Raw genomic sequence first — 10,539 nt, forward strand, 5'->3', positions numbered from 1 at the left:
TGATCGTCTAATCCTAGAGATGGGACCCGGCCATTACTATCGGTCTGCCTTTAAAAAGGAAAGTAGCTTTGGCCTTCGAAAGAGCTTATCAAAAAAGATTTTTTCAGTCGAGTCAGTGAAGAGAGCAATGAACGCCAAAATAAATTTCCATGGCTCCCGACCTGCAATTGATATAAGCATTAGCAGTATTTGAAAATGGTCTACCAAAAAGAATAGGTGGCTGCTTCCCCTTATGCACCACCCCCATGTCAAAGTATCAAAACAGATGCTTCTAGAAATTGGTACAGCTGAAATTTCTCGCACCACCTCATCAGGGAGAAAAAAAGCTAATAAACTAAGATGCCAATCCCTATTAGGAATGAGATAGTGGGAGAGAGACAAACCTTCCAACAGCTCTGACATGTTCATAGGAATAGGCCTTCTATTCAATGCAGTCCCACCGAGCCAAGGGTCTTATAACAATCGCACCGAATTACCATCTCCAATCCGCCACTGGAAGTTCTCTTTAATAGAATGACTGGCTTTACATATCTCCTTATTAATAGGAAATGAATGGGCAGCAACATAGAACCCATCCCAAGAACCCTCAAACCAGTATTTACCCCGGAGAACACGGCTCCACAACGTATTTAGTAGCGGATCCACTTTTCCTTATCTGTTAACGAGACTATACCTTTCCTCTGCCTATGAGCTAGCTAAAGATCCATCGTTATCCTTTCCAGCAATGGAGGCGGAATCAATGGTCATGTCAGGTTTCAGATTCAAAGAGAGATGTCAAGCAAGCGCCGAATCTGAGTACTCAACTTGCCCGACCCGCCTCTTCCACTAGACCTCGTCTTTCAAAGAGCAGCAGCCCTGCAAGCCTAATAGAACCTTGTTTCCTGGGCCAAGTCAGCCTATAAGTAAGTAAGTAGGGCTGAAGACAATTTGTTTGTTAGTTTTTCAATCTTCTTCCTTCTATGCTTAGAGTAAGTGGAAATGACCTCCTTGATCAGCAAGTAAGCGAGCGGTAGTTCAGTCTCCGACAAGTGAGGCCGAACTAGCCCCTGGATCAGCTCTCATAGTGGGGGAATCAGAGTCAAGTTAGGCGCAAAAGAGGGGGTTGACATCATTCGTCGTGATTGGATCAATCAGACTCCCCCACAGGAAATGCCAAGGGGCGCCCTTTATCATCGCCCATTTCTTCCTCATCTGCTGCTGCCTTAAGTGCGTAAAGTAGGCTCAGCTTCTTTGGTTTCTAAATATCTTGTAGTAGCCGAAGGTAGTCCAGTCCGCTTGTTAGATTGAATTGAATCTTATATAACCTACGTAGCTAAAGAGAAAATCATAATAGTCTAAGTGGACCTCTCAAAGGTATAAATAAGTATACATTAGTCTTACTGGTTCGGTCTTTTTCTTTTTTTGTTATGATGCCCACATTTCATACTTCTCAATTCTTATTTATTCAAGGGTTCGTATGTACTGAGTGACTCTAGGTCTATTCAGATGCAGCTTCAAGAGAGCTTTATTCGGCCTTTGTATGACCGTCTTCCCTTCCTGTCTATCTCCTTCGGTCAGGTAGTTCTGCTTCCGATGCCGGAGGAGCTGGGTGGGATAGAAAGGTAGTTTCTGAGTTCGAGATGTCTGAGCTTGGAGGTTCCGCTTCTCTAATGTGATAATAAAGCAACAAGCAACGTCGCTCCCGTGCGCTCATCCCTTGCTTGTTCTTGAGCGCTAGTCATTCATCCGGGTTCTTGGGATATCTTGATTCTCTTTATGATGATGTAAGGGTCGGCAACAATGAATAAGGAATAGATCGGAAGTTCGCGCCAATCGATCTTCTGTAGGAGTAGGAGGTAGCGCGAATCCCCTCTTTCTTCGTTTAGAAGAGTGCTGGACCTCCACAACGTCAAACCATAGAACACAGCTCCTTTCGGTCGAACCCTAGGAAAGACGACTTTACCTTTTTCGTAGATAGTCTGAGTTCGAGCTACTGTAGTCTCCCCCGTTGACCTTCTTTTTTAGATAGAATCCTCAATGAGTGGAAAGGACTCCCAGACTAGCTCCGCAGTACGAGCCCCATACGGAGCCGCGCCCTTGTGATATGATAAGAAGAAAAGGGGCCAGGCCGCCCTCTTTTCTTTTCCGCACCAAGCCTTCTCTTCTTGTAAAATCGGGTGTATAGCTCAGTTGGTAGAGCATTGGGCTTTTAACCTAATGGTCGCAGGTTCAAGTCCTGCTATACCCAAAAAAAACCACTCTTGTATTCGTAAGGATGCATAGTAGCCTTCAAAGAGCACTCTTTGGCCTTGAGACTCGCCCCTTTCTCATCAACATCTCGACTTCGCTCGTTGTTTGAGGTAAGTATAAAGGAGATCAGACTGGCTCGGTACGAGTCAATCGACAAAAGCGAGAAACGAGGTTGTTCGACAAGGCTACGGTCTAACTTTTTCTTCCTAGCGGAGTTCAATACGAAAATAAAGGCGCTCCGCGTTGGGAATGGCGTACATAGTACGGGTGGCTGGTATAACTGATCAGGGTTGTTCTGAAAGCAAGTCAATTGGTGCTTTGGAAAGTGAGTGCCAGAGGCTAGTCACTGCTTGGTTTACAGAAGGGAAGGAAGAAAGAGATACCGAAGCAGATTCAGTATAGAAAAGAAGAAATTGATACCATTCATTCCAGCTTATTTGATACCCACTTCAAGTTTCTATCAAACCATGTCTTTTTCTTCGAACGTCAATCTCGTAGGAATTTCGATTGGAAGTGTGGTATTGAAGGGCGAAGCCTTTACTCTTTGACTTGTTTCTTTTCATATAACATAGTATTGACTGCGCACTTCGAAAGATGATGGTGTATTCTGAGGATCAGTCCGTTTTTTATTGAATTCGCAAATTGATAGATCTGGATGATTCAAAGAATGATTCTTCCCTGGGCCCGGTACCATTATTTAAATTGGAGCTTTTCAATTCCATTTTGGAGATTGAGGGGACCGCTCGTAACGATTTTTTTCTTTTTATGGGGGCAAGAAAAGGATTTGACTCTTGAAGATATCAACTGCTCCATACATTCAAAAACATTTTTGGTACTTTCTATGAGAATGGATAAATAGAAATGGGTACATTCCTCTTTCTCTTTCCTGGCCTAACTACCCATAAAAAAGAAGAGAGAGAGCTGTAAGAGCGGTAAAAGCAAGCTCGGTGGCCCGGTTCACTACAGGTTGATGTATCCTTTTGAAAGAAAAGTAAATTCGCTATGCTATAAGGTACCAATTCATCAAGGTATAAAACCACATCTACAGTGGGAGTCCCTATCTACTTTCGATTCCCTTCTTACTGGCTTTGCCAATACATCATACTGATTTGACGCTTCCTTACGCTTTCTTTCAAGCATTGCTTCCAGGACAACGGAGAGTATTCCAAGATAAAGAACCAGAACTGAGGTTGACACTACTGAAAGATAAAAGAATGGTGGATAGATGGATTCGCACCATCCCAAAACCGAAATACAGACAGACCAAAAAAGACGCAAATAAATACTCCACCACCAGCCTACCTACTAGCATGTATTAAGCGAATAGCTTGTATGGTAGTTGTTAAAGAAAAGATGTATGTAGTCCCGGAAGAGAAGCAATTGTCGTACGACCTGTAAGCGTAACTTTTGACTTCCTTGCCGTTTGTGAATTGAGTCAATCGAGTTACGTTTGCAAAATGAATGGAATTCTGGAGTGGACCGAATATCCATGGCAGAACCCCACACTGGTCAAAAATAAAAGTCAATCTCTCTAAAAAATAAGCACTTCAACAAGTCAGGGCCCTTTATTATACAACTCCTATGCGTAATTGATAGCTTTTTGGTATTCTCCATATATAATATATATACTACTCTACTAGGTACGAAATAACAGGAAAGATAGAAATAGTGACTTTGGCTTCAAATAGAGAGCAGCTTAAAGGGAACTCGCACTGGAGGACTGCTCTGATAAAATAACTGAACACTGGCTAGGAACTGGGCTGCACTAAGCCCGGCACTTTTTGGGCTTCTTCATGAATCTAGTTTTCAGGTAAGGTCAGATCATCTTATTGAATATATATCTGAAAGAAAGCAAAGGAATGAATCGTTTTTCCAATTACCTTCTCTCGAAAACCATAGATCCTCTGGTTACCATTGACTATCCGGCACTTTCGTCTGTAGAGCGAAGCAAGAAATTGCATGGAAGGGCTTGCCCTGCTAATATCAGCCTTGTTTGGAACAATAGATGCAATCCATTTCAGTGTATGTCACTGAGTTCACCATTGCAGTTGAGACGTCAGGCAATTGAGCGTTCCCTAGAGTTTGGTTCAAAGGCTAAGGACTCCCCGTCGCCTTCATAAGGGCACTAAGGTGGAGCACGGAAAATAAAATTGGGCACCCATGTTTTACCAGTCCCGGATCTCAGGGCCGTTTTGCCCGACATGAACGAAATCGAATTTCATTGCGGGAAATTTGGATTTCATGAGGGAGGAAAAGGCGAGGCGGAGGGTGGAGAGTCGTACAATGCATTGGTGGAATGAAGGTGCTAGCTTGGCTGAGATAGGAAGTTTCGATGTGTATGTAGATTTGGTTCTAGTGCCCCCACCCTTTTCGAGATCTGTCAGGATTCGCAAGATGTTCTGGTGTAAACTATAGAGAAATGGAATGAATGAAATGTATCTAAGAAGAAAGGAAGCCATGCTCCATCCTGTTTATAAAAAGAACATCACCTCCCTTTTTGGTTAGATACCGCTCCGTTAGGTACTAATGCTTCTACCTATCACCCTCCGGGTGAGTTTGAGCGCTGTGTTTTTTCCAACGTTAATAGCATTCCGCGAGAAAAGAGAAAAGTCATCTACTGATGTTGTCAGCGGAGTCCCTCGTCCATCCATGTATGAATAGCGGTATCCCCATTTTGGACAGTGATGAGGTAGTCGACGCAATTTGCATGTGTATTTGCGTTCGGCTTTGCTACTTTCCTTCTAGACTAAAAAAGAATGTCCGCGGAAGGGAATAGTCTACGTGGCCCGGGGTAGTCTTTCAATTCCTTTATCGGGTGGGAGAGTTTAGAACCAGTTAAGCCAATAGCTGCTGCTTTAGTCACACTAGCTACATCAGTTGATCATGGATTTAGCATACCACCTCAGAATAGTCTACGTGGCCCCTAGTTTTTACTATTATTTTTTGAATCCTGTAATGCAGACAGCCCTTTTTAAAGCGCTAGGCCGGGCTTGCCCCTGACTCTCAAAAAGAGCAGGAGGTTTTGCCTCAACTCATTCCATGAATGTTGTTTCATTCCCGCTGAATCCAACTCAGTCTTTATCCTGCCTTGGAGTTCTCTCTCATAACTGAAGCCAGGAGGTATTCGATTTATCGGATTTCGAGCCCCTTTTCTTGCTCCTTGCCATTAGCGCAGCCCTTTTCTTTTTCTTAGCTTTATTTGAAGCGTAGTTTTTCACCTGAAAAAGAAGGCGCCAGCGCTTTTGTAGTGACCCCCCCGGGGTCCCGGGTTGCTTTGGCGCGCCCCACCCCGTCAGTCCTGTGTTGTACTTGACTTGACTCTCCCCCGCTTGCTGCTTGCTGATCGCAGTGTTCAAAAATGACACGAAGCTGGATATGAGTAGATGTTGTTGGACGAAAACGTCTTTCATTCACAATGAAACAGAATGGTCTCGCTCGATGCGTCATTTTATGATGTGTATTTTCATATTAAGAGTTCTTAAAAGTTATCAACTCAAAGCCCAACCGTCAAAAGGATGCTACAATGTTCGAAATTCTCAACTTAACACGCCCCCTTACTTTCTTCGTGACCTCCCACTACTTCATCTACCGAAATGATTAGGCAGATCTCCTTTTTTCTAGCATTAAACCAGCTTATGATCCTTAGGCTATAGAGCATGGAGCAGACAGAGAGATGAAAGGACCACCTTCTCCTGCTTGCTTGATCGGGGAACGGAATCTATTCACATTTAGAATAGCTGAAGTGCTACTTAACTTCACTTAGTAGTTGAAACTCGGAGAGACAGAGAGAGTCCTCTCTCATACTTGCTGATCAGCAAGGGAATTGGCAGGAACCAACCTTAGTTGCCCCTCGGTAGAGTGAGTCTACTTAGCGAACTGGCAGGACGCGGAGATCGATTGATCAATATGCATATCGAGAGTTGATGGTTGACCGCCGCCCCCCTTGTCCTGGGGGCTCCCCGGCCGGGGAGGCAAAGGGGATTGCTATCGTCACCCTTTCTCCCGGTGTATGTGAAAGAGAAAAAGTGACGAACTTTTTTTCTTTTCGGTCTGCGGGGTCCAAAGAACGAGAGTCAGCTTCCTTAAGTCCGTTCTTCCTCAGTAGCTCAGTGGTAGAGCGGTCGGCTGTTAACTGACTGGTCGTAGGTTCGAATCCTACTTGGGGAGATTTGATTCATTCAGAATTCGAATTGATAGTTATAGCTTTTCTGACTAGCGACCCCTGTTGTCCTTCTCCTTTTTTTTTCTAAAGACGCAGCAGAATCGTCAAACGGGACATCAAAAGTGGGAAGTTGATTGTAGGATTTCTATTCCTCACTCTCGTATAGGAGCAAGAAAACGGATGCGCGTGCTAACGCTTTCGCGCTAGTGCGCTCAATCCGTTGCTTGTTTGGTTCGTTCAATGAAAAGGGATAAGAAGGATCCACTGGGAATGAATGGGAAGACTGGGGTAGTATCTTCATTAGCCGGATGGAATTAGTCTCCACTAGCGCAATTCGAAGAACGAACAAGAAAAGGCGTCACTGTTTAGGTAGGAGGATGGATGGATGTGGTCCAATGGCTAAAGCTCTGCCAGCTTCTTGTAGACTGGCAGTCTCCGAGAGGAACCTTCACCCCCCGGGGGGAGGCCGGGTGGGATGGTAGACTTTTTTTTCGCCACAAGTGGGAACTCAGTCCTTGGTAAGACACAAGGGGGGAAGGAAGATCTTCACTCATTCATTAAGTGCCTGCGGTGAGACGCGACCCACAACAAACGAAGGGGGTGGAGGGGGAGACCGAAGAAGGAACAATTGTCTTGAATGCTACGCTGGGATCAGCAGCTTCCAGTGAAGACAAAATGAGTCGGGCAGGAAGAGGAAGATCGGGCGGGGAAAACGGGGTTCGAACCCGCGACTTCTGGCGTGACAGACCAGCACTCTAACCAACTGAGCTATTTCCCCCTTTCGTAACTACTGTCGATTCAACAGTCACCTACCGGTTACCTTTGTAACTATACCAAAGTAGCTGTACAACAGAATGCCCTTCGCCTTTAGTACTTTTATTTTCTTTTGACGACAGTAGAAAGAAATGGCTCTGCTCACTTAGACTCGGGGCTCCGCGCTCTATCAGCTATCAGTTAGTTGGCGCTACGCGCGACTTCAGTTGACAAAAGCGAACAAGATAGCGCTAGCGCCCGCTGAGAACTTTCGTTTGTTCGCCTTCTAAAAGGCCTACTGACCTGCCGGTGAAAAGCCGGTTACAAAAAAAATAATAAGACGTAGTGAAAAAGTACCAAAACAACTGAAGCCTACATCCCACTACGTCTGGGTTCCCCCTTCCTATGAACCTTGAGTCAGAGGTCTTACCTTGAGTCAATAGGTAGGGTCAACTATACCAAAGTGGAAGGGCCACTATCTAAGCTATTAGTGGGCTGGTTTGAACTATTGATTTACTGAATCGAGTGAAGCTGTGTTGCGTAACAAGACTATAGGTCGCCAAGGCCTATAAGTACAAGTGGTCGCCCTAACGGTCACTCTCAAACTCACTACTTGAGTGACTTTCGTCACTTAGCTTCTTTAATAGGGCTTGCCAAAGAACCCCTCTGGGGCCCCGGGAAGAGGAAGAAGGAGATAGAGCAAAGGTCTCCTCTTTCTGTCCGCTCTTCCCGGCATGTAGAGATCCGATTGGGCTTATAGTTTAATTGGTTGAAACGTACCGCTCATAACGGTGATATTGTAGGTTCGAGCCCTACTAAGCCCATCTGACCTGCTTAATCAATGACTCCGGTAGTCACCTGAACCACTCTCTCGGATAGCCCACAGCCTCTCTTCTGGATGCGAAAGAAGATTCGATCAACGTACAAGGTTTGCCTTCTTGTGAGAAGGTGAATTGTGTTCTCAGTACAAAAGGAGTCTTTGAGAAGGTTCAGCGAGTCTGAAGAGAGAGAAGATCAGTAGAGCAGTCCGGCAGCTGTTCGGGGGTCAGCTTTGGGATTTGCCTGATCGACCCCTACCAGTGTATTAATCTACAAAAATTAAGATTGACATTCGTATGTACAATTTACCGGATCTATCCTCTTCTACTAACTTTACAAAATGGAAGGGAAAATGTGTTGACCAAAGATGTCAACTACTAAGCATAGTCAATTGCAAATCGGCCGGTTGGTTTGCTTCTCTCCAAGTATGGGAGATTTTCCAATCTTCGAAAGACGCTCGTACTTTCTTGATCTTATGAAGAAGGGGCTTACTTCCATTCCGTAAGGATCAATTAATAAGGGTATTATCCCTACGAAACAACTACCCTTTATCGGTAATTTATTATTAGAGAATAAATGAATTGGCTTTTCCTGCTTTCATGTATAAGCTAGTTCATATGGAGTGTGATAGAGGATATCTAGGGCTGGAAGAGTTGATTGAAAATAATAATCCGGTAGGGATAGCTGTGTATTGGCTCAAAGAACAAGAGGATTTACTTTTGATGATGAGTTTATCACAAGTGTTAGTGAAAACATTCATTGGGGGCCCTAACGTTAAAAAATTTTATAAAGGAACACCACTAAAAAGAAGGTGAATCCTTCTTACTCCAGGATATAGATATCCGAAACTTATTGGATAAGCAGGATTTAGCAGGAAATATCGACAGCATTTCTTATAGAAAAGAAGCCTACTTGGTTGGGTGGGAGGATGAAAAGATTCTCTTCCTACTGGAAGATGGCACTGTTGAAGTCTGGAGAGCGGAAGATATTTAAGTAAGGATGTTATGCCAGGTAGCATTCGGTACAAGAGTGAGACGGAGGTAGCTCCGTAGAAGAAAGTAGTTTTGCAAAGAAGCTTGTTCTTCGGAGTAGATTGGCACTACGGCACTACTAGCTTTTGAACAGAAGAAAGAGTTTGTTTTCTCGTCATAAGTGCCACCAATCTCGTTCAGGCACTAAACTAGTTTCGGGGAGGATGGATGGTTGTCCCTTCTTCTCAATAGAATCCGATAGACAAGAATCGAAAGCTGCAGATTTTTTTATTCCTCAAGTAAGTCAGTTGATGATTCAATTCCATCAAAGATGGCAAGAGCGGGGCATCTAGATCGATTCGTTTTTAAGGTTGTTATACCGAATAAAAAGAATTCTGATTCTCTGTTGAGGCAAGCTATTCATCATTAACAGGAAAGATCCCAAAGCTGTTATTGCAAACATGGGATAGCCTGACTCTACGCTACAATCTCTATTTTCTTATGATATTGAATCTGGCTTCTATTATTGAATCAGGCTTCTATTATTCAATCTCTAGTTACCGTGGGAAAAGAAAGAGATAAGAGCTCTTAGTCCGACAAGACAAGATATCCCTCTAAAAGCTTCTTCAATAGCAGTGGATGAAATTCATCTGCACACTGATAATTCACCAAAAACAATAGTTTCTGTTTCCCTAGTTTACCTGCCGCCTCTAGATTTCGTATCCATTCCGTGATCTGGATCTTTAATTGTTGGAAACTTCTCAAGTTCTTCTGCCAAGCCTTGATTAATGAACCTACAAAATCCCTCGAATTGGATCTGACTAAATCCGGGTATTGTGGACATTCCCTCATTTCCATTCCGGAGCATCTTAATCTTAAGTTTCCTGTTTATCGAAGAAAAATTCCATTATCAGCTCACTCTTCATCAATCCCTACAGATCGATCTAGCAATTATGGAATCTATATTCTGTTTACTAAATCACATGAAATTCTCGGGAACTCCACATACGTATTTCATATATGTATTTCATACATATGAATAGAGACAATTTCAACGAAAGTTCGAATTTGCCAGGGGTCCAAATGGAATGAAAATGGGTATATAAAAGACCAACGAAACGACGAGTGAGAAGGATAAGGGGGAGTAGTAGGAGGAGCTTTCATTGAAGTAGAGGGAGCATAAAAATATGTATTTGCTATGGGACTCCGGTTTGATAAAAGTATAGAGCAGGAAATAGAGGATTTTTTCGCAAGTAAAAATCTGGATACAGTAGCGCAGAGCCCATACATAGGGCTTATTCGCGCTGTAGAGCTTTTAGAGAAAGAGGGAGATGGACCTGCCCCAGCCAATGGGAATGACGCAGGGAGCCCAGGCCCAGCGGGGAGTGAAAGGCTCTCCTCGTCGGGCTCATCGGTAAACCAACCTGAGTCGTTGACACAGGATTTATTGGCTGATGCTGTGACCTATGAGAGCCCAAATTATTTATCAGATGCGGAAAGCACAAATTCTTTAGGACCAGTAACTGATTTGGCGAGCCCCTTGGATCCATTCTCCATTCACCCAATAATGGATCTTCTTATGGGCAACTATTATTTAGCATTAAC

At 43.8% G+C, this 10,539-nt stretch overlaps 1 protein-coding gene and 4 non-coding genes across 5 annotated transcripts in view; 4 read left to right on the plus strand and 1 right to left on the minus strand.

Moving 5' to 3' along the window:
• The first annotated feature begins 2,154 nt into the window (after positions 1-2,154).
• TRNAK-UUU (transfer RNA lysine (anticodon UUU)) lies at positions 2,155-2,227 on the plus strand. The gene has a single exon. It is a non-coding gene; the product is annotated as a tRNA-Lys (tRNA).
• Positions 2,228-5,668: 3,441 nt separating this feature from the next.
• LOC127756261 (putative cytochrome c biosynthesis ccmC-like mitochondrial protein) overlaps positions 5,669-10,539 on the plus strand; it is a 5,826-nt gene continuing 955 nt past the window's right edge. Inside the window, exon 1 of the mRNA XM_052281647.1 lies at positions 5,669-10,539. This exon is cut by the window's right edge and continues 955 nt beyond it. The gene's annotated coding sequence lies outside the window, so the exon portion shown is untranslated.
• Positions 6,325-6,396, plus strand: TRNAN-GUU (transfer RNA asparagine (anticodon GUU)). Its single transcript has one exon. It is a non-coding gene; the product is annotated as a tRNA-Asn (tRNA).
• On the minus strand, positions 7,096-7,169 carry TRNAD-GUC (transfer RNA aspartic acid (anticodon GUC)). The gene has a single exon. It is a non-coding gene; the product is annotated as a tRNA-Asp (tRNA).
• Positions 7,895-7,968, plus strand: TRNAM-CAU (transfer RNA methionine (anticodon CAU)). The gene has a single exon. It is a non-coding gene; the product is annotated as a tRNA-Met (tRNA).

Source organism: Oryza glaberrima, chromosome 12 (assembly GCF_000147395.1).
Source record: "Oryza glaberrima chromosome 12, OglaRS2, whole genome shotgun sequence".
In the NCBI taxonomy this organism is placed as follows: Eukaryota; Viridiplantae; Streptophyta; class Magnoliopsida; order Poales; family Poaceae; genus Oryza; species Oryza glaberrima.